Source organism: Leucopleurus acutus (assembly GCF_964270905.1).
Source record: "Leucopleurus acutus genome assembly, chromosome: 10".
Classification (NCBI taxonomy): Eukaryota; Metazoa; Chordata; class Mammalia; order Artiodactyla; family Delphinidae; genus Leucopleurus; species Leucopleurus acutus.
This window is the reverse complement of record NC_139153.1, coordinates 79869973-79888914: the sequence shown is the minus strand read 5'-3', so window position 1 is coordinate 79888914 and position 18942 is coordinate 79869973.

Here is an 18942-nt window from a genome sequence, read left to right as displayed (position 1 = left end):
CTGGGCCCGTAAGCCATGGCCACTGAGCCTGCGCGTCCGGAGCCTGTGCTCCAAAACTGGAGAGGACACAACAGTGAGAGGCCCGTGTACCACACAAAACAAAAAAAACACAACCACTCACAAAAGGGTGGGGGATAGGAGGAGGTCAGGCAGGGGGGAGGTTGGCAAGGGAGAGACTCTCCAGGCAGAAATCTTGGACTTGCCCTGGATTTTTGGTGAGGGGACCCCCCCCCAAAAGCTAATTTCCACTAAGCAATGCCTGCAATTCAGGGGGATTGGGAGGATAAAGATCCTGCAAAGAAATTCTAAGAGAGATTAAAAAAAAAAAAAAACTAAGAAGACTGTGTAGTGTCATCAAAGGAAAAGAGACTAATATTTGTTTAGCATCTACCATGTGACAGGAACTTTTCACACAATATCTCATTTAATCCTCACAATAACCCTGATGCATAGAATTTTCAAATTCCCAGTCAACAGAGTCTCAGGGTAAACATCCCACAAGAGGGCTGGGACAAGTGAGCACAAAGGTGAGGATTGGACATTTGGAAATAGGAAGTCCCAGCTGATGTTCCCGATGGTTATTTCTGAAGAGCTAGGAGGGGGCCACAGGGCGTGAGTAATGAACAGGTGGTTATTCTTCCAGGGAGTTCGACAATGAAAAGAAGGATAAAGGTGGCACCAAAATACACAGGTTTAAATGTGCTTCCTTGGGGCTTCTCTGGTGGTGCAGTGGTTAAGAATCCGCCTGCCATTGCAGGGGACACGGGTTTGAATCCTGGTCCGGGAAGATCCCACATGCCGCGGAGCAACTAAGCCTGTGCACCACAACTACTGAGCCTGCGCTCTAGAGCCCTAGAGCCACAACTGCTGAGCCCGCATGCCACAGCTACTGAAGCCCATCCACTTAGAGCCCGCGCTCTGCAACAAGAGAAGCCGCTACAATGAGAAGCCCACGCACTGCAAGGAAGAGTAGCTCCCGCTCGCTGCGACTAGAGAAAGCCCATGCACAGCAATGAAGACCCAATGCAGACAAAAATAAGTTTAAATAAATAAATAAATAAATAAATAAATGTGTCTCCTCGACCACAAAGTGGTCTTCTTAAAAGTCAAGGGTCTTGGGCTTCCCTGGTGGCGCAGTGGTTGAGAGTCCGCCTGCCGATGGGATCCCACGTGCCGTGGAGCGGCTGGGCCCGTAAGCCATGGCCACTGAGCCTGCGCGTCCGGAGCCTATGCTCAGCAACGGGAGAGGCCGCAACAGTGAGAGCCCAGCGTACTGCAAAAAAAAAAAAAAAGTCAAGGACCTTATCTGTTCCTATGTCTCCAGCCTAGGAGAGGGCCTTGCCCACAGTGTCCATCACTATGTATTTGTTAAATTAATGAATAAATGAGTGAATGAATGGAAGAAGAAAAACAGTATCCCAAGAGGAAAGGAAGAAAGAGAAAGAAATGTAGAGATAGGTTAGATTTAAACATGTTTCTAGAGCAAGTGCAAAGAGGTTGACAATGAAAGAGAAAGTGGATGAATGAAGCAAAATCCCCTGTGAGGTTCAAATCCCATGGAGGCATAATTCTCAGATAAAGATTTCCATTTTCTTCCCCCAAGGCAAGAGGGAGGGCTATGATCTTCAGAAAGTCTAGGGTGGAGGGGACAAAACCCAAATGCACTTGTGTCTACTGCCCTCAGTCTTCACTGTGAAATAGTAAAGGTGCTTATTTGTCTAACTCTGTTGAAGGTACTTTCAAGGCAGCCCTAATATTTTAATTCATGTCTCACTCCCACAGTGCCGGGCATAGAATAGATGCTACAATAAATGTATCAACTCAGTGAGTTGAGTTGAATAAAATTAAATTATCTTTTATAAAAGTTTGAACAGAGCCTGCAGAAAGGACAGCCACAATATAATCCTGATTTGGTGGCTTGTAGGGACTTTGTAGATGTGGGAAGAGGGAGGCAGGCAGTGCAACGTGCACATGTGATCTGCTCTCCAGAATGTCTCTGATGGGCAAATAGCTCCTTATCGTTGTGTTTTTTGTTTTTTTTTAGTACAAGCTTACACCCCATTTCTTCAGAACATTTGGGCTTTAGCTGTGATTATGAGGTTGAGCATTTGTAATCACAGGTCTGTCTTGGGAAATTATAGGATGTGAGGTCTCAGAGGTTCGCAATCAGGCGGGATTTACTAAGCCTCTTCTGGGACAATGCCAGGGCCATCCCTCTTAACAGACTGACTCAGCCATCATTGCCACCTATTCAGCAGGTGGCAGAGTTGGTCACACCGCCTCTGCCCACATGCCCATTCTGCCCGTCCCCTCAGGGTCTCCGACACCAGCCAAGTGAGTAAAGCCTAGGGCTGCAGGGTACCTCCAGCTGCAGGGGGCAGCTTCACCTTGAACTCTAACACGGCTTTAAATGTTTCACCTCATAGAATGAGGTGACCGGGAAGATGGATGATTGCTGATTAGAACAATAGTGAATTGAAAAAATAAAATAATCCACAGTGAAAAACTCACTCTCCCGGCTGTATTTAGTCTCTAACAGGTACAAGGATAAAGTAAATGGATGGAGTGGGGGTGGGCTACAAGGTGGGGTGGTGACATCAGGAGGCCCCCTTTGGTGTAGGCACCTTTATGGATGTGTTCCTGGGAGGAGAAACAAGGAAAGGAGGCTGAAGAGAGTGGAGCTTAAGTCCACCCCTTTGCGGTCGTGAATGGTCAAGAACAGGCTGGGCTGGGCAGGGAAGCAGGAAGTCTCTTGCCCACCTCCAGGGATTTCTGCTCTTCTTCTCTGTACGAGCAGGTGGTTTACTTCCATGTAACCTATTTTGAATTTTTACTTTGTACAGAGTTGATGTGTCTTTTCTGCAGAGGCCCAGAAAGAGGCAGGGAGGGGAGGGAAGTCTGGCATTGAACCCAACCAAGATGGGGTTCTGGATGTATGACTCTTTCACCTAATTTCAAGTAAATATATCTGCTCCCTTTACTGTTCCACTTACCCAGCTCTACCAGGCAGGGTTCCCATCTGTACCAACAGGTGTACGTTCATCAGTTGCCCGTTTATGGGGGAGAGTCTATTATCAAAACAGGGGCCAGTCCTCGGAAAAACTGTACAATGATTGAAATCCACCTCAGTTCCTCCCTCTCCTGGCCCTGCCCTCCCCACCAACGCCCTAGCACAGTCTAGTTGTCAAGGAACTCAGTCAATTCCTGGTTGAAGAGGTGACCTTTCTCATTGTCTATATTCATTCTAATAATAGACCGTATACTTTGCTTTCCTGTACATTATCTCATTTGGCAGCAACCCTGTGAGGAAGGCAGTCATGGTCATTATTTCCCAAAAGGTATTTCTGACCACTTATGAAATGAACTGTCATTTACTCAGTACTTTTTGCGCTCCAGACCCTGTGCCAAATGCCTTACATACCTCGATTAACCATCATAACCGCTCTCAGAGGTTGACAATATTATCCCTATTTTACAGAGGAGAAAGCTAAGGATAAGTAACTTGCCAAAGGCCATGAAGCCAACTAGTGGCAAAACCAGGATTAAGGCCTGAGTCTGGCCAAGTCCGAATCCTGTGCTTTTATCTCCTATGCCATTCTGCCTGTGCAGGAGGCAGGCTAGATATTAGTACATCCCATTTTAAGGGATCTTTTTCTCTTTTAAAAATGGAAGTTCAGAGAATTGTTTTATAGAACCTGGTAGAGCTGGGGCTAGAGCCCCCTCGAATAAATGATACCAGAAGACAAATTACTCCATCTAGAGGGATTGGACTGCCGTGTTGGATTTCACGGTAATAAGCAAGGAATAGGGACTTCCCTGGTGGCGCAGTGGTTAAGAATCCACCTGCCAATACAGGGGACACAGGTTTGAGCCCTAGTCCGGGAAGATCCCGCATGCCGCGGAGCAACTAAGCCCGTGCACCACAACTACTGAGCCCGCGCTCTAGAGTCGCGAGTCACAACTACTGAGCCCGCGTGCCACAGCTACTGAAGCCCTCGCACTTAGAGCCCGTGCTCTGCAACAAGAGAAGCCTCCGCAGTGAGAAGCCCACGCATCGCAATGAAAACCCCGCTTGCCGCAACTAGAGAAAGCTTGCATGCAGCAACGAAGAACCAACACAGCCAAAAACAAATAAATAAATAAATGTATACGAAAAAAATAAGCAAGGAATAATCTTCCTTGTGCCTCTCAAATCATACAGTAATGCCTGACTATAATACCTTCCTCTTGCTTCGTAAGTTGAGTCCAAACAAAATAGAAGAATTTCCTAAACCTCCTGCAACTGGCTTCCTTCCCTACTATGTTCCACTGAAATTGCTCCTGTCAGGATCACCTGTGACCATCTGGCTGTGTTATTCTACCTTACATGTGTATCTCTCTTGGCCTCTCTGCAGCATCTAATTGCTGACCACTTATTGAAATTCTCCCCTCCCTTGATTTGGGGGCAGCAGTCTGTTCTGGTTTTAGTGCTATTTCTCTGGCCTTTCCTTCTCAGCCTCTTTCAAAGGCTAAGGTTTCTGTGACCATACCCGTGGTTTAGGTGCAAAGGGCAGAACCCACCCTGGCTAGTTTAAGCGGAAAGGGATCATTACAAGGTATTCATTGGCTTATAGAATCCATGGGCGGCTGAAGACCCTAAGTTGAGTTACTAGGAACAAAGATGTTAGGACCGAGTTGCCAAGGGAATTGCAGCTCCTGCCACAACTGGGAAGTGCCTGCTGAACCAGGAGACTGCTGGGATGGTCACCCACCTGAGAACTAGGGCCGCGCCCCCAGCACCAGCAAAACGGGTGCCTCCGCCCTGCCTGGCCCCACTCATTCCACTTGGCAGTTGGAGTCTTACATGAGGGCGTCTAATTGGCAGAACCTAAATCACATCCTTGGAAACCCTAGCTGCCAGGAGTCTGGGAAATGACGTTTTAAGCTTTCCAACTTTGCTGTACAGGAAGGCACGCTAAAAGGAGATCCAAATAGGCATTGAGTCACATAGTCCCTTATATTTTGGTATTCTTCAGACTTATGTTCTTGTCCTTTTCTTTTCTGGTGCTGAGACGTGTCAATTCATGGCGTCAACCACCAGCTGGGTTATCTCTAACCCTGGGCTCCAGATCTGAATGTGTAGCTGGCTACCAGATAGCTCCTCTTCCTCTGAAGTCAGTGTTTTCCATCTCAACAAGTGGTACCACCATCTATACAGTCATCCAAGCTAGAAACTGGGGACTTTGCTCTGCCTCTCCTCTGCCTTGTGAAAAAGGTTTTTGGGGTATGCAGTTGGTCTGTGTTTTCCAGTCTTCCTGCAGTTAGGTGGAGCCATGTGTCTGCATCCTGGCCAATGTAGTCTGCACATAGGTAGTCTGAGCAAAGTCCAGGTGAAACCCATGGAAACCTTTCACGCAGTATCTGCCAACTGAATGGAGAGATCTTTAGAAACCCGGAGGAGGGCAGAGCCATACAAATAAGGAGCCTGGGTCCCTGAATGACTTGATGGAAATCTGCAACTCCCAGAACTGATCCGCATGAGACCAATGATGAGGTGGGTGTGGGGTCATGAAAGCATGCTGTTCAGATCTCCTGCTGGGGGGAACAGATGTACTATGGCTTCAGCTCTGCCCCACTGGATCTATCACTGTGTTTGTGCCAAGCCTATACTTTCCGTGGGCTGGTCTCTGACAATGACAGCCTAGTAGGAGTACAAATTTGGACCCATTCCTGCAAGACCTGGGATCCTCCAGCAGGTGACTTTGACTATGGATTCTCCATCAGCCTGGCTGAGTCTTTCTTGGGACTACACTGAAGTCCAGAAGGCTTCCTACCCATCCTCCTTTCTTGGCTTTCTCCTTTGCAGGTGTCAGAGCTTCACTGTGGTCTGAAAGCTCTCCTTGCCTCCCCTGGCATCCTCCTATTTATCCTTCACAGGCATTTCCCCCAGTAAATCTCTTGCATGTCTAATCTCATCCTGGCATCTGCTCTCAGAAGATCCGAACTAACACAGAGTGAGAAATAAAAACTTTATTATATTATACGATAGAGATTTGGGGTTTGACAATAGTTAGGTTACCCTAATGTAATCATCAAGTTTTGAATATTTCTAAAAGGTATTCTCTTTCCTCTCTGCAACTGCCTCCTGAGCTAACTGCTTCTATTATTAGTAAGTCTTCTGTATCTAATCTTGGTAAGCAACCCAACTTCAGAATCCACATCCGAATCACCTTCACAGTGATCTTTCTATTAACCACCCCTTTTTTGTTTGCTTATTTGTTTTCTCTTTTTTTTTGTTTTTTTGTTGTTTTTAAATTATTTATTTATTATTAATTTTTACTTATTTCTTTTTAGTTTTTTGTTTGTGTGTTTGTTTGTTTAACCGCTACTTTTGAAACACCTATACAAGGCTCTGAATACATGTTCTTTCACTTACCTCAACAATCTTGCAAGGAAATTATTATTAGCTCTATTTTACATAAAGGGAACAAAGATTTAGAGAGGTTAAGTATCTTGCCCGATGTTATATCTCTGGTAACTAACAGAATTGGTTCTTGAACCCAAATCTGTCTGTTGCCAAAATTTGTCTTTTTCTTACTACCCCATCAGTGCTTGGATTTAAATGTTTTTTCCTGTTGCAATATACCATAACAAATGACATTCGCAGGCATTATCTACTCCTTTGAGTTGACCTAAATTCTGACGCAAATTTAGCTGGAAAGTAAAGCAAATAGACCACAGGCTAATCAGGGAAGGGGCATTATATTCATAAAAGCATATTATAAATACGTGAGTAAATAAAGTATCCATTTAAGGATATTGATGCTCTAGGCGTGTTTTCTTCATTAAAATTTTCTCTCTGTTTTAAACTAAAAATATAATCATTAATAAAACTAAAAAGAAAGTGGGGAAAATGTAAAATGAAAAACAATCCCAATATTTGAATCTCCGCTGGTATTAGGGGTTGCATTAGGTGCCAACTTGAAACATTGATAAGCTGGATGTGAGGTATGCATGCTACACCCAGGGCTCTGGAGTTCTTTTGAACTCCATTCAAAAGAACATTTAAAAGCAAGCAGCTCAGAGTGCTGTTATGTAAAGGTACAACCAAGTACCTATTTGAATGCATTAAAAGCAAGTCATTTATCATTTCCATTCATTATTATTGTTTTCAGGGTTTAAAAGCGTCTGATAGAGAAGCAATCTCTACGCATAGGCCTGAGTACTAAAACACACTGCCAAGCCACATGCAAATTTGATGACAACATGCCCTGATAAATAGCTTTCAGAGGCTCCACATCACACTGAGCTTAAGGAGTAAATTCCTGAGACCAGCACTGCAGGCCCTCTGCGAACTGACCCTTACTTCACCTCTCGCGACAGTCTCCATGGCCACGCTCCACTCCAGCCCAAACACAGCAGTGACAAGCTCTCCTGTGCTTCCTCCTGCCTCTGGGTCTTTGAGAATGCTATCCCCTCTGGAGGGAAGATCTTTCTCCCACTCTTGTCATCTGAAAGCTCCAACAATTCCCTAAGATACAGTTCATGTGCCTCCTTGTCCAAAAAGCTCTCCCTGAAGCCACTCAGCCATATCCAACTCCCAGGCTGAATTCGGTGCCCTCGCCACCGACACCTCCCCTCACCCCTTTCTTTCCTGCTCCTCCAGGGTCCCTGTCACAGCATACAATTGTAATTGTCTATTTAAACATCAGTCCTACCCATTAACTGCCTTGATTCTTGAAGTTGGAGATTGATTTTACATAAAGGTGTTACTCCAAAATGGTAAGTGCTTAGCAAGCAAATGTTTGTGAAATGAATGAGTGACTAACAGAGGGAGGAAGGAAGGAATAGAAATGTTGGCTTCTTTGGTACACAATTCATATATGCTTTATGCAATTTATAAGGGCAATTCATTTGCCAATAACCAAAAAGAATGGATCTTTTATCTTGTCGTGGGCATCCAACTGTATTTTAGTTTGGCTAAAATTTGGGGATCAGAATTTTAGGAACTGAGAGTTCGGCAAAGAAAGTAATTAAGTGGTTATTAACAGGGATTTATTCAGGGGTCCCGAACTCACTGAAGTTATATGAAAAACTTCATATAACTTGTGTTTGTGTGTATATGCATGATGGAATAAAAATTCATACTTTAAGACAAGAAAATTTTGTTTATTTATTTATTTATTCTGGCTGCGCTGGGTCTTAGCTGCCGTACGCGGGATCTTCGTTGCAGCATGCGGGATCTTTTAGTTGCGGCATGCGAACTCTTAGTTGCGGCATGCATGCGGGATCTAGTTCCCCGACCAGGGATTGAACCTGGGCCGCCTGCACTGAGAGCATGGAGTCTCACCCACTGGACCACGAGGCAAGTCCCAAGACAGGAAAAATTTAAACATAAACTTTTCTTTGCTCTTTGGCCTCCTCCCTCCCCTCTACCATGCATTGTACATCTGCATTATGCATTAACCAGACTCCCCAATGGCAGAAATACCTGCTCAAACATAAAGATCGATTGTTCTTCTGACGCTAGCCACATAATTCCTCAGAAGATAACATTCACTTGTCAATTCTTAAGGGGTCACCATGACTCACCACTCACCTTGTACCTGCAGACTTCCTGGGTGAACTTTATGTACAATAACAATGTATCATTTCCCTTAAAGATAGCAATTGGTACAAAACAGACAGGTCAGATGACCTGGGGAGATACTGGGCCACACCTAATGGAAGCTCTTCACTTAAATACTTACTTATGACCTTGTGAATGCTACTAGCTATATTACTTGTATTCTGCCTATTGCACAAGATTATTGTTTCTTGCATTATCAAATGTGTGACTGGCCTCCGATAAAATTAATGATGATTGGGCGACTTGAAATGATTTACCAAATATATGGTTCTATAAGATCAATGATTGTCATAGTGTAACTCCAGGTATGGGAAGAAACAACAAGAGGGAACCATTTCCTGGACCATAATGGAATGTAAGACAGGTGATCCAGAGGCTTTTGGCCACTGGTAACAGGGCCTAGTCCAGTAATAGCACACTGAGTGGCTTATCAACCAAATCCTCGCCTGACCTGGGAATGAGCATTCCTAGAGCTGTGGGACAAAGTGCTCACGAAATGCCTCCTAAACCTTGGTCAAAATTAAGACTAAAAGGGAAGGGAGTGTAGGACGAAGAATGTTGCCACCGTCCATTTCTACAAGGAACAAGTCATTGGCCACTGCAGTCGCTGACCTATGCAGAACACCCTGAAAGGAATTCAGGGCGAAGGTCAGGATGAAGCCTTTTGTGCTGCGGGAAAACTGACAGAACCGGCCCTCAGGTAGTTAGATATTTTCAGGAGAAAATTTTATGAATCCAGTGTTTTGCATCTTCCCATACTTAGAGGAGCACTAAAACCATTAACTAAGGTACCTGTTCCTCGCAAATAGCAGTCACCTCTACCAAGATGCGTGCTTGGTTGCACGTACCCCGTTCTCCAAAATCACACCTATACTGGCCTCCCCCTTTACCTCTTTGGAACAGTCCTCAGAGCTCTCTGAGAGACTGTCTCTGGCTTATAATCCTCAGGTTGGCTCAAATAAAGATTTTCATTTCTTTCTTAGATTGATTATGAATTAACTATTTTTGTAGACAGTGCTGTTGAAACAGGATTTTTAGGAACTATAATTTTTTAAGGAAGTATGATAAAACGTCCTTGCACACTTTCACCAGGCTTCAGTGAAGACATAAATAATTTTTCAAGGTCTAGCGTGTCAGATTTATGCTTCCTTTATTGTGGGTGCCACTTCTCCTTCTCCAAGCAGAAGCTCTCAGGCCTCCATGTGTCTGTTCTGGTCACACAGGTTTGCCTGCTTGTCCAGCTACGGAGCAGCCTGGTGTCCACGCCCAATGCACCTGTTTCGGGTCTGGGTTGGGTAGATTAGGGGCAGGTGAGTCATGCCAGGCTAACTGACCCCTTATCACAGTTTCACTGACCAGGCCTCTCCCAAGTTTCTATTTATTTTATGGGACGTCTGGACCATTCTTTAGGTGGGGAAACTTCCCCAGGACAAACCATGAAGTCTCTGTGGACAAAATAACTCAAAGGATGTCACCATTTTTCTCCTGAGCATTTTTTTATGACTTGATTTTTTTTTTTTTACTACTAAAAGACAATTATAACAACTTGAAAAAATGTAGTAGTGGACACTGTAGTGTGCTGCCCAAATCCAGCTCCTCCTTTCACACCTCTTCCTCCAGCTGCTTGGAGGCGGAGGGTGGATGGCTGGCAGATCCCATCGAAGCCCCCCCTCCCCGACCCCAATCATCCTCTGCTGAAGTGAGCAGCTTCATCCACATCTATTTCTTCTTCCCAGGGACAGCCCATATCCAAAGCCTGGTCCACGTCCCCAGTTTGAGGACAGCTCTGTAGGACCCTCACAGAATCTGCTGAGCCCTCTGCAGTGACAGACTCACGGGCTTCCTTCTCTGCTCAATCCTGCTTCTTCACACCCCTACAGATGTTGCTCCCAGAGCACCCCCCAGATAAATCTCCTGCGTGCTGATCTCCACTACAGAGTCTGCCTCTCAGGAAACCTAGCTTGTGGTGGCAGGATTGCATGCAAGAAAGCAGATGCTAAAGCTGGGTCACCCACCAGATGGCTGGAAATAAGGATCCCGTGGTGGGCGGGTGGCAGAGCGTGGGTAAAGCCAGGCACGCAGCAGCAGTGAGATTGGTGGCGCTTTCTGGGAGGACATGCCTTTGGAAGGGCATGCTTCGGCTGGGGCAATGGAACCAGTATTGGAGAAGCATGAGCAAGTTAGTAATTGTAAGGATAATGGTATCGGATAGCTGTTGCTGGGGGCAAAAGAAATTCTGGAGAAAGACAAGGAAAGGCCGAGGGTAGGGTAGTGAATGAGCAATTAAAGGCCAAGATGAAAGCCAGGGCCTCCTTGGCAGACTGCAGTGGGACTGGCATCTCATATAGCTGGAGGGCAGACGAAGCAGAAGCGCGGGCTCAGGGTTTAAGCATAAAAGTAGCAGGCTCAAGAAAAGACTGGATTCCCCTTGGCAAGGCTGCTACACCTAAATCCAAGCTCTCATTGGGCAAGAGTGAGGCCCTGATTCAAGGGATGTGGATGTTTGCGTGGATGCAATGGAAGTCTTCAATTTGCATATTCCCTGAAGCCTCTTGGCCTCCAGAAACAGCCCACTTCTTCCTGTCAGAGGCTTGTGCTCCTCACTCACCTGAGAATGGTCTGGAGGTCTCTACACTGGAAGACAACATGTGGCCCCATCAGGATCTGCCACATTTCCCTTCCCGACACGAGACCCATCCTAACCCATCATAGCCAATAGCATAACCCTCTATTCAGAACGAATGCCATCAGGGATATACTGGGTCTGCCGAGGAGAAAAGGGACTGTTCCTTGAAGGAGCGGCAGGACATGGTCGATATGTACCAGCAGAGATAAGAGAGCAAGTGTGGGGTAAAGGGGAGGCAGAATATAAAGTTGGCTATGAGAGTGTTAATTGATATGGGAGCATTCTTTTAGGCGATGGGATTCTTTTTTTTTTTTTTCTTGGCTACTCCGCACAGCTTGCGGGATCTTAGTTCCCCAATCAGGGATTGAACCCGGGTCCTCGGCAGTGAAAGCATGGAAAGCTAACCACTGGACCGCCAGAAAACTCCCTAGGTGATAGTATTATTAGAACCTGGCAGGACCCCAGCACACACTGCTAAGATGGCTCCTTGACACTTGGAGAAAATGATGCCCACACTCAATGAGTAATAAATGCCAAACTTCTCTTGCAGACAGTGGAAAAAGGAACCAAATGTCTCATAGGAGGGGGTATGCTTGTGTGGATTTATTAGTTGAGGCTGGAAAAAATTTTAAATTAATTAATTAGTTGAGGCTGCGTTGGGTCTTCGTTGCTGCGTGCGGGCTTTCTCTATTTGCGGTGAGTGGGGGTTACTCTTCCTTGCGGTGCATGGGCTTCTCGTTGCGGTGGCTTCTTTTGTTGCAGAGAACGGGCTCTGGGCGCGCGGGCGTCAGTAGTTGTGGCTCGTGGGCTCTAGAGCACAGGCTCAGGAGTTGCGGCGCAGGGGCTTAGTTGCTCCGTGGCATGTGGGGTCTTCCCGGACCAGGACTCGAACCCGTGACCCCTGCATTGGCAGGCGGATTCTTAACCACGTTGCCACCAGGGAAGCCCGAGGCTGGAAATTGAACCAGATGACTATTTACCATGTGAGGGCTAAGAGGACCCTCCATTTACCAAAGCATCAAGGCAGGATCTGGTAAGAGGGATATCAGATTCTCTGAGAAACGTACTGGTGGCTCTCCTTTATAGTCCAGAGCTCATGGTAAGCGATGGCATTATAGAACTGGGCTCTTTGATGGGAATAATAATAGCCTGAGATATTAGAGATCACAGGAGTGCTTTAACCATTGGAAGCAAAGTACGTTCAGTTGTTGCAGTGAGAGGCAAGGCTGGAGAGGCAGCAAGAAGGGCCTGACCCACAGAAAGCTGTGGAAATGGTTAACAGAACAGAGCATGCTTATGGGCAAGACAGATGGGCAGCCAGCAAAAGTATTGTTCAATATTCCCAATCACAATAATCAAGGATGAATGATCAAGAGGCTAAGGGCAGCTGCCCCAATACAAACTCATAATCCCTCACAGTTTCCATATCTGAGTCAGTTTTCGTACCCAGAACTCTTAACTAAACTACAAAAGAGCCTAAGCATTAAGTAGACAGAATGACTCAGCCAGTTGACATCAGCCAGCCTCTTTGTTGAGCCTCATCTGTTGGCACAAGAAAGTAGCCACAGTTTTAGGCTCAATAGCACCAGCTCCACTCAGCAAACCTGCTCTAGCTGCAGCTGCTACCAAAGTTCCAACCTGCCAGGGTAAAGACCAGCTCTATGTCCCTGATATAGTACCACCTCTTGGAGAAGACCCACCAGCCATTTAGTGGCAAATTAACGTCATTAAACTCCTACTCTGGAAGGGGCAATAATTCATCTTGACTGGAATCAACAAATATTCCTTGGGGGGAGGGATGGATTTGGCGTCTGGGGTTAGCAGATATAAGCTATTATATATAGAATGGATAATAAACAAGTAAACAAAAACAATGGGTAAACACCAAGGTCCTACTGTACAGCACAGGGAACTATATTCAATATCCTGTGATAAACCATAATGGAAAAGAATATTAAAAAAGAATGTATATATATGTATAACTGAATCACTTTGCTGTACAGCAGAAATTAACACAACATTGTAGACAACTATACTTCAATAAAACATTTTTTTTAAAAACCTAAATATTACAGCTCTGAGTTTGCCTTTCCTATTTATAGGGTCTGTTGCCCTGAGACAAACAGACTGCCAGATATTTCTCCAGCAGATGTGTTGATTCAGATCAGCAGAGAACTGCAGTTTGGGGTCCACGTGGCAAGCCACATGCAAGTCCCAGCACAGCAAGGGAAGGAGACCTCTTTTATAGAGGGGGAAAAGGAAGTAAGGAGGGCTGTAGTAAACAAAGAGTCTGAGGCTTTTCATTGGCTGAGTCCTTGCCAGGAAAGAAGAGGAGTCTCGTCTTCTTCCTGTTGGGCTCTGCTATCATAGCAGGGTGTGAGAGCTCCCCCTTCTGGTCTCCCAACTCTACTTCACTGAGGTTTCTGTTTATTAAATTTTTACAGGCCTCAGCACTATTATCCAAGGGCTTACAGAATGTTTGATCTACTAGAGGAGATCCCATAAAAGATCACATTTGAATAAGGGACACACTTTGTAGCAAACAAGGTGTGATAGTGGATGCATGACCATGGGATCCGTGGCCCTATCCCGAACTGCACCACACAGAGCAATGGAATGGCTTGTTGAGATGCAACTGAGAGGCCAGCTGGGAGGTGGTACCTTAGAGTACATTCCCTAGATCAACCACCATTCTATGGTGCAGTGTCCCTAATAGTTAGAATACACGGGTCTGAGAACCAAGGGGTAGAGAGGAGTGGCCCTGCCTCCCCAAACTACCAGAGACCGACTGGGAGTACTTTTTCTCCTGTTCCTGAAACTCTGGGCTCTGAGAGTTTACAGATCTTGGGTCCCAGGAAGAGGATGTTCCACTAGGGTGCAGCGCACGAACCCCATTCAAGTTTTGTTTGATGCCCAGTCACTTCAGCTTCCTCATGTCAAGAAATCATCAGGCTGGGAAAGAAATCACCTGCTGAAACAGGACCCTGTTCTGGAAGGACCCTGTTGTTTATCCATTTTTTTGTTTATTTGTTGACCCATTCTATATATAATAGCTTATATCTGCTCACCCCAGACTCCAAATCCATCCCTCCCCCAAGGAATATTTGTTGATTCCAGTCAAGACGAATTATTGCCCCTTCCAGAGTAGGACTTGGACCCTAATCGTCCGGAGGTAGGCACGTTGCTATATAATGGAGGCATGGGAGACTACATTTGACCTTAGATGATCCGCTTTATGCTCCCTTGCAGCAGCCTTAGCCTGAGAAGGGCAAGGTGATCAGGAGCTCAGGCCCTGAAGGCATAAGAGTTCTGGTCATCCCACTTAGGAAAGCCACCTAGACCAGCGAAAGTGCTAGCTGGCGGGGAGGGGACCCCATCATGGATAGAAGAGGGAGATAACTGACTACGACGTGGGTCTCGAGACCAGCTGCAGCGGTGGAGACTCTAGTTTTTCCCATTAACCTTCCTCTTAGAAGTTTCCCCCAAGGAAAGATGCCCACTGGGCTGGAGAGAGCTGCCTCACCCAAAGCCACTGCTGCTTCCCAGGGCCAGCCCAGCTTCTGAGCTCCTCCTGGAATTCCACTGCAGTCCAACTTTCCCTCCACCCTCTTCTGCTGCCATCATTCCCCCTCAGGTGCTGATCCTAAGGGATCAAGAGGTAAAAAACCTCTTGCATTAAAATTTCCATCTCTTCTCTCTCTCTCTCTCTCTCTACACACACACACACACACACACACACACACACACACACACACACACACACACACACACATATATATTTGGTTGTTTGTTATCTTTGTGTACATATACTTTTGTGTTTCTTATTTTCTAACTTAACACTATGTCATAAAGCACTCTTTTCACATATTATTACATAGTATTTCTAATTACAACTTTAATGTTCATATAACATTCCTTCATTTGCTGTAGCACAATTTTTTAAAACCATCTTTCTATTGTTGGGCATTTAGGTTTATTTTTATTATAGAGTACATCTTACATAAAGTTAATATCTTCCTTAAGATGGCTATCTTCTTCAAATGACTTAACTCCTTATATAAATTCTGCATACTCAAGTGATCCAGTGGAAGGGTGTGAACCACCTATCGAGGCCCCGTGGTATCTGGTACCAAAGTGCTTTCCCCCAAAATGATAGCAATTTATCTTGCTGTCTCAAGGAGGATTTTGGCATAATCTTCCCATCATTAGAAATGATCACTATAGAATTTGCTGCTAGTTTCATAAATGTAAAATAGTACCTCATTATTGTATTACTTTGTTCTTGGTATCTTTTTGGCAAATTGTGGCTGAGATTATGTTTGCTGTTATTTGAATTTCCACTTGTGTATTACTGTTCCCGGGAATACTGACATTTTTATAAATTGGAAGGCACACTGTCACCTCCATCGCCAACTTAGTGAAAAGGTTTCTGATGAGTAAAATTCAAGTAGAAGCAAATTCCCAATCTATTGGAAAGAGTGCTGGACTTGGAGTCAGTGGACGTAGCCTTGAGTTCTGGCTGAGTCAGCTACTACTTGTGTTAATTTGAGAATGTTTTAGACCACCAATAAAATGGAGAGACCTCAAAGTAGGCCAGGCCCTATTTTGATTCCTTTTATTTTCAAAGAAGGTTGGGAATGACAGAAAACAAAAATAGAAGCTGTTCAGAAGGATTTCAGTCTCCCTTTTTGCTCTGCAAAATGCTGTATCAAGCAATACCCAGAAGTACCCTCATTATTTCTGCCCCCTACCTGGAGGTTGGAGTTTTCAACTTTCCATGTTGTCCAGGGCCCTGGGGCTGACCAGCACAGCTCACTCAGTCTTAGGCAGATAGCGTTTGGTGATGGAGGGGTTGGTGGGCATCTGACGTGGACACTTTGTTGGCAAAACAGAGAACTAAGCTAAGATGGGAAGGTGTTCTGACCTAAAAACATTATTTTATATTCCACGGTCTCAAAACATTTAAGAGAAATAGGGCTGGTTGACATTAATGTCAGTTGACATTAACAGATTTTGCAAATGACAATTATTTTAGCCTACTTAGGATTAGAGTATTGGTTTTTAAAAAGTTTTCAACAAACATTTATTGAGGCACTAAGCTAAGTGCTAGAAATATAAAAAGGAATAAAACAGTCCTCTCCTCAAAGAGGATCATTAAGTAAACAGTGGAGACCACCACTTGAAAGATTATAACTACAGAGAACTCCCTGGCGGTCCCGTGATTAGGACCAGGTGCTTTCACTGCCGTGGCTCCGGGTTCAATCCCTGATCAAGGAACTAAGATCCCACAGGCTGAGCAGTGTGGCCAAAAAAAAAAAAAAAAGATTATAACTACTATATGTAATTATAACTATAAGACAGTGTAGTAACCACAGCTGTCAAAGTATACTCAATGACTTTCTTGTTGTGAATTATATAGAGTTCTAGTGTTCTAAAATATCTTGTACTTTGGATTGTTAATCAAAATAAAGAAATCTGAGGCTGAAAAATTGGAAAAGAGGCCAAGATGTCGTGATCCGAAAGTGATAAAACTGCATATCTGAAAACCCTGAGAATCAACTAAAAAACTATTATAAGCAATAAGAGAATATAATAAGGTGGTTGCATTTAAAATTAATATACAGAAATAATTAACCTTCACATACACAACCAGTCAGAAATACCCAGAAGAGACCCCACTTACAAAAAAAAATTTTTTTAAGATAAAATAGCTAGGTATAAATTTAACTATAGCTACATAAAACCTACATAAAGAAAACTTTAGAACACCACTGAGGAACACAAAAGATAATTTGAACAAATGGAAAGTCAAAGCACATTCTTGGAGAGGACGATGACTCTACGTCATAAATATGTCTGTTCTCTCTAAATTAATCTCTGAATTTAATCCAGTCACCACCACCCCGATTTAATTAGCAAGCTGATCTACTAATGACATATGCCATTGGGAGACAAACTCAGAGTAGGTGGGGTGGGAGATGCATAGAGGCCCCTAAGATAGTGCTCAGTTTGTTCATTTCATTACAGTTGACCCTTGAACAATGTGGGCACCTACACTACTGCAGTCAAAAATCTGCATGTAATTTATAGTTGACTCTCTACATCCATGGATTCCACCAACCTCAGATTGTGTAGCACGGTAGCATTTACTATTGAAAAAAATCCACGTATACGTGGACCCACACATGGGTTCAAACCCATGTTGTTCAAGGGTCAACTGTATTCTGTGGCTGGTTCTGCGACGTGCTAGTAAGAACATAGAGGCTTGGCAGCGATCCACACTGATAACTATACTCCAAGGGCATTGCCATGGGACTAAGGTAAGAGAGAGAGGCATGCAAGGGATTGGAGGGCATTGAGAGACTGCAGTCCTTTTTAGTAAAAATGCTAAGAAGGAAAGAAAAGCCAGAATCCCACAGGAAAGGAGCAACGCAAGGCAGGCGGCCCCATCACAGGCTGGATTCTAAGCCCAGGCTCGCTCGCTCTCTGTTCGTGTGTTTGTCCTTGAAGAAGTTGCACAACCTTTCAGATCTTCAGTTTCCTCATTTGTAAAACAGAGATGTAGCAGTGCCTTCTGCACAGAATTCTCACTGGGATGAAAGGTTATAAAGCATCTAAGTGTCTGGCCCAATCCCAGGCACATAGTGTCTGCTCAATAAGCGCTGGGATTTTGTATTACTATTACTTTTCTCTCTTGTTTTAAAAGTAGCGTGATGGTGCAATGGGGGACATTGGTGGGGCATTTCCTCTCTCACAAGCAGCATATAACAGTGAAACCACACTTCAGGGGTAGACATTCCTCGCAGATATCCTGAGAAAATGGAAGTTAGACCCCAAGGCCGTGACCGAAACCAAGACTTGGGTGTCTGAAGACCATCTATTTCGCACCCTGTCTCTCTAATCTGAAGCCAGCAGAAGTGAAGGTATCTTAGTGACTTATAACAACCATCTGCATGGGGGACAAAGGTGCTTTCTGCTCTGGTGGGAGGAAGAATTAGTGAGCTCTTTTGTATTGCAAACCTCGCAGTCAGAATGTCAGAACTGGCTCCTTGCCTTGTGCCTGAATGGCCACCAATAACCCATTTTAATGGATTAAATCCATTATATTTAGTCCCCTTTAAATTCTTAAAAGCTGCTTCAATGCCGGTGAGGGTTTGGGGGGCAACTTTTGAGCCTTAAATATGCACAAATAAATTAGGTGGCTATTTAATATTGGGCTTGTTAGTCTGTATTTATAATACAACTGATAGAATAGATACATTATTTACAGTGTCCTGTGGATTCAATTTTGTAAGATTTATGAGATGGTGGATGTGTCTGTACTTGAGTTAAATTAGAAATAGTGGTCATCATCTATCATGTAAACTTAACTTAAATCTCAAGGCTGTGCTTTCCCATTTTTTATAGCCAAGTATGCCTTTATCCCTCAAGATTATGCCAAGGTCACCAAATTACGTCCTGGTTCAGCCAGGATATTTCACTTCCACTAGGTGGTCCACATGGAAGACTACTGAATCTAAATGTCATCAGGGATGTCTGTTCTGCAGTGTGGTTTCTTAGCCTGGTTTTTGTACTCTGGAAAATTCTATGAATTTCCCAATATTAAAAAAAATAAATCCCTTTTGTGCTTACATTAGCCAGAGTTGGCTACTGTTGCTTACTACAGAGAATCCTGATACATAACTTCTCATCCATCAGGTTTTTTTCA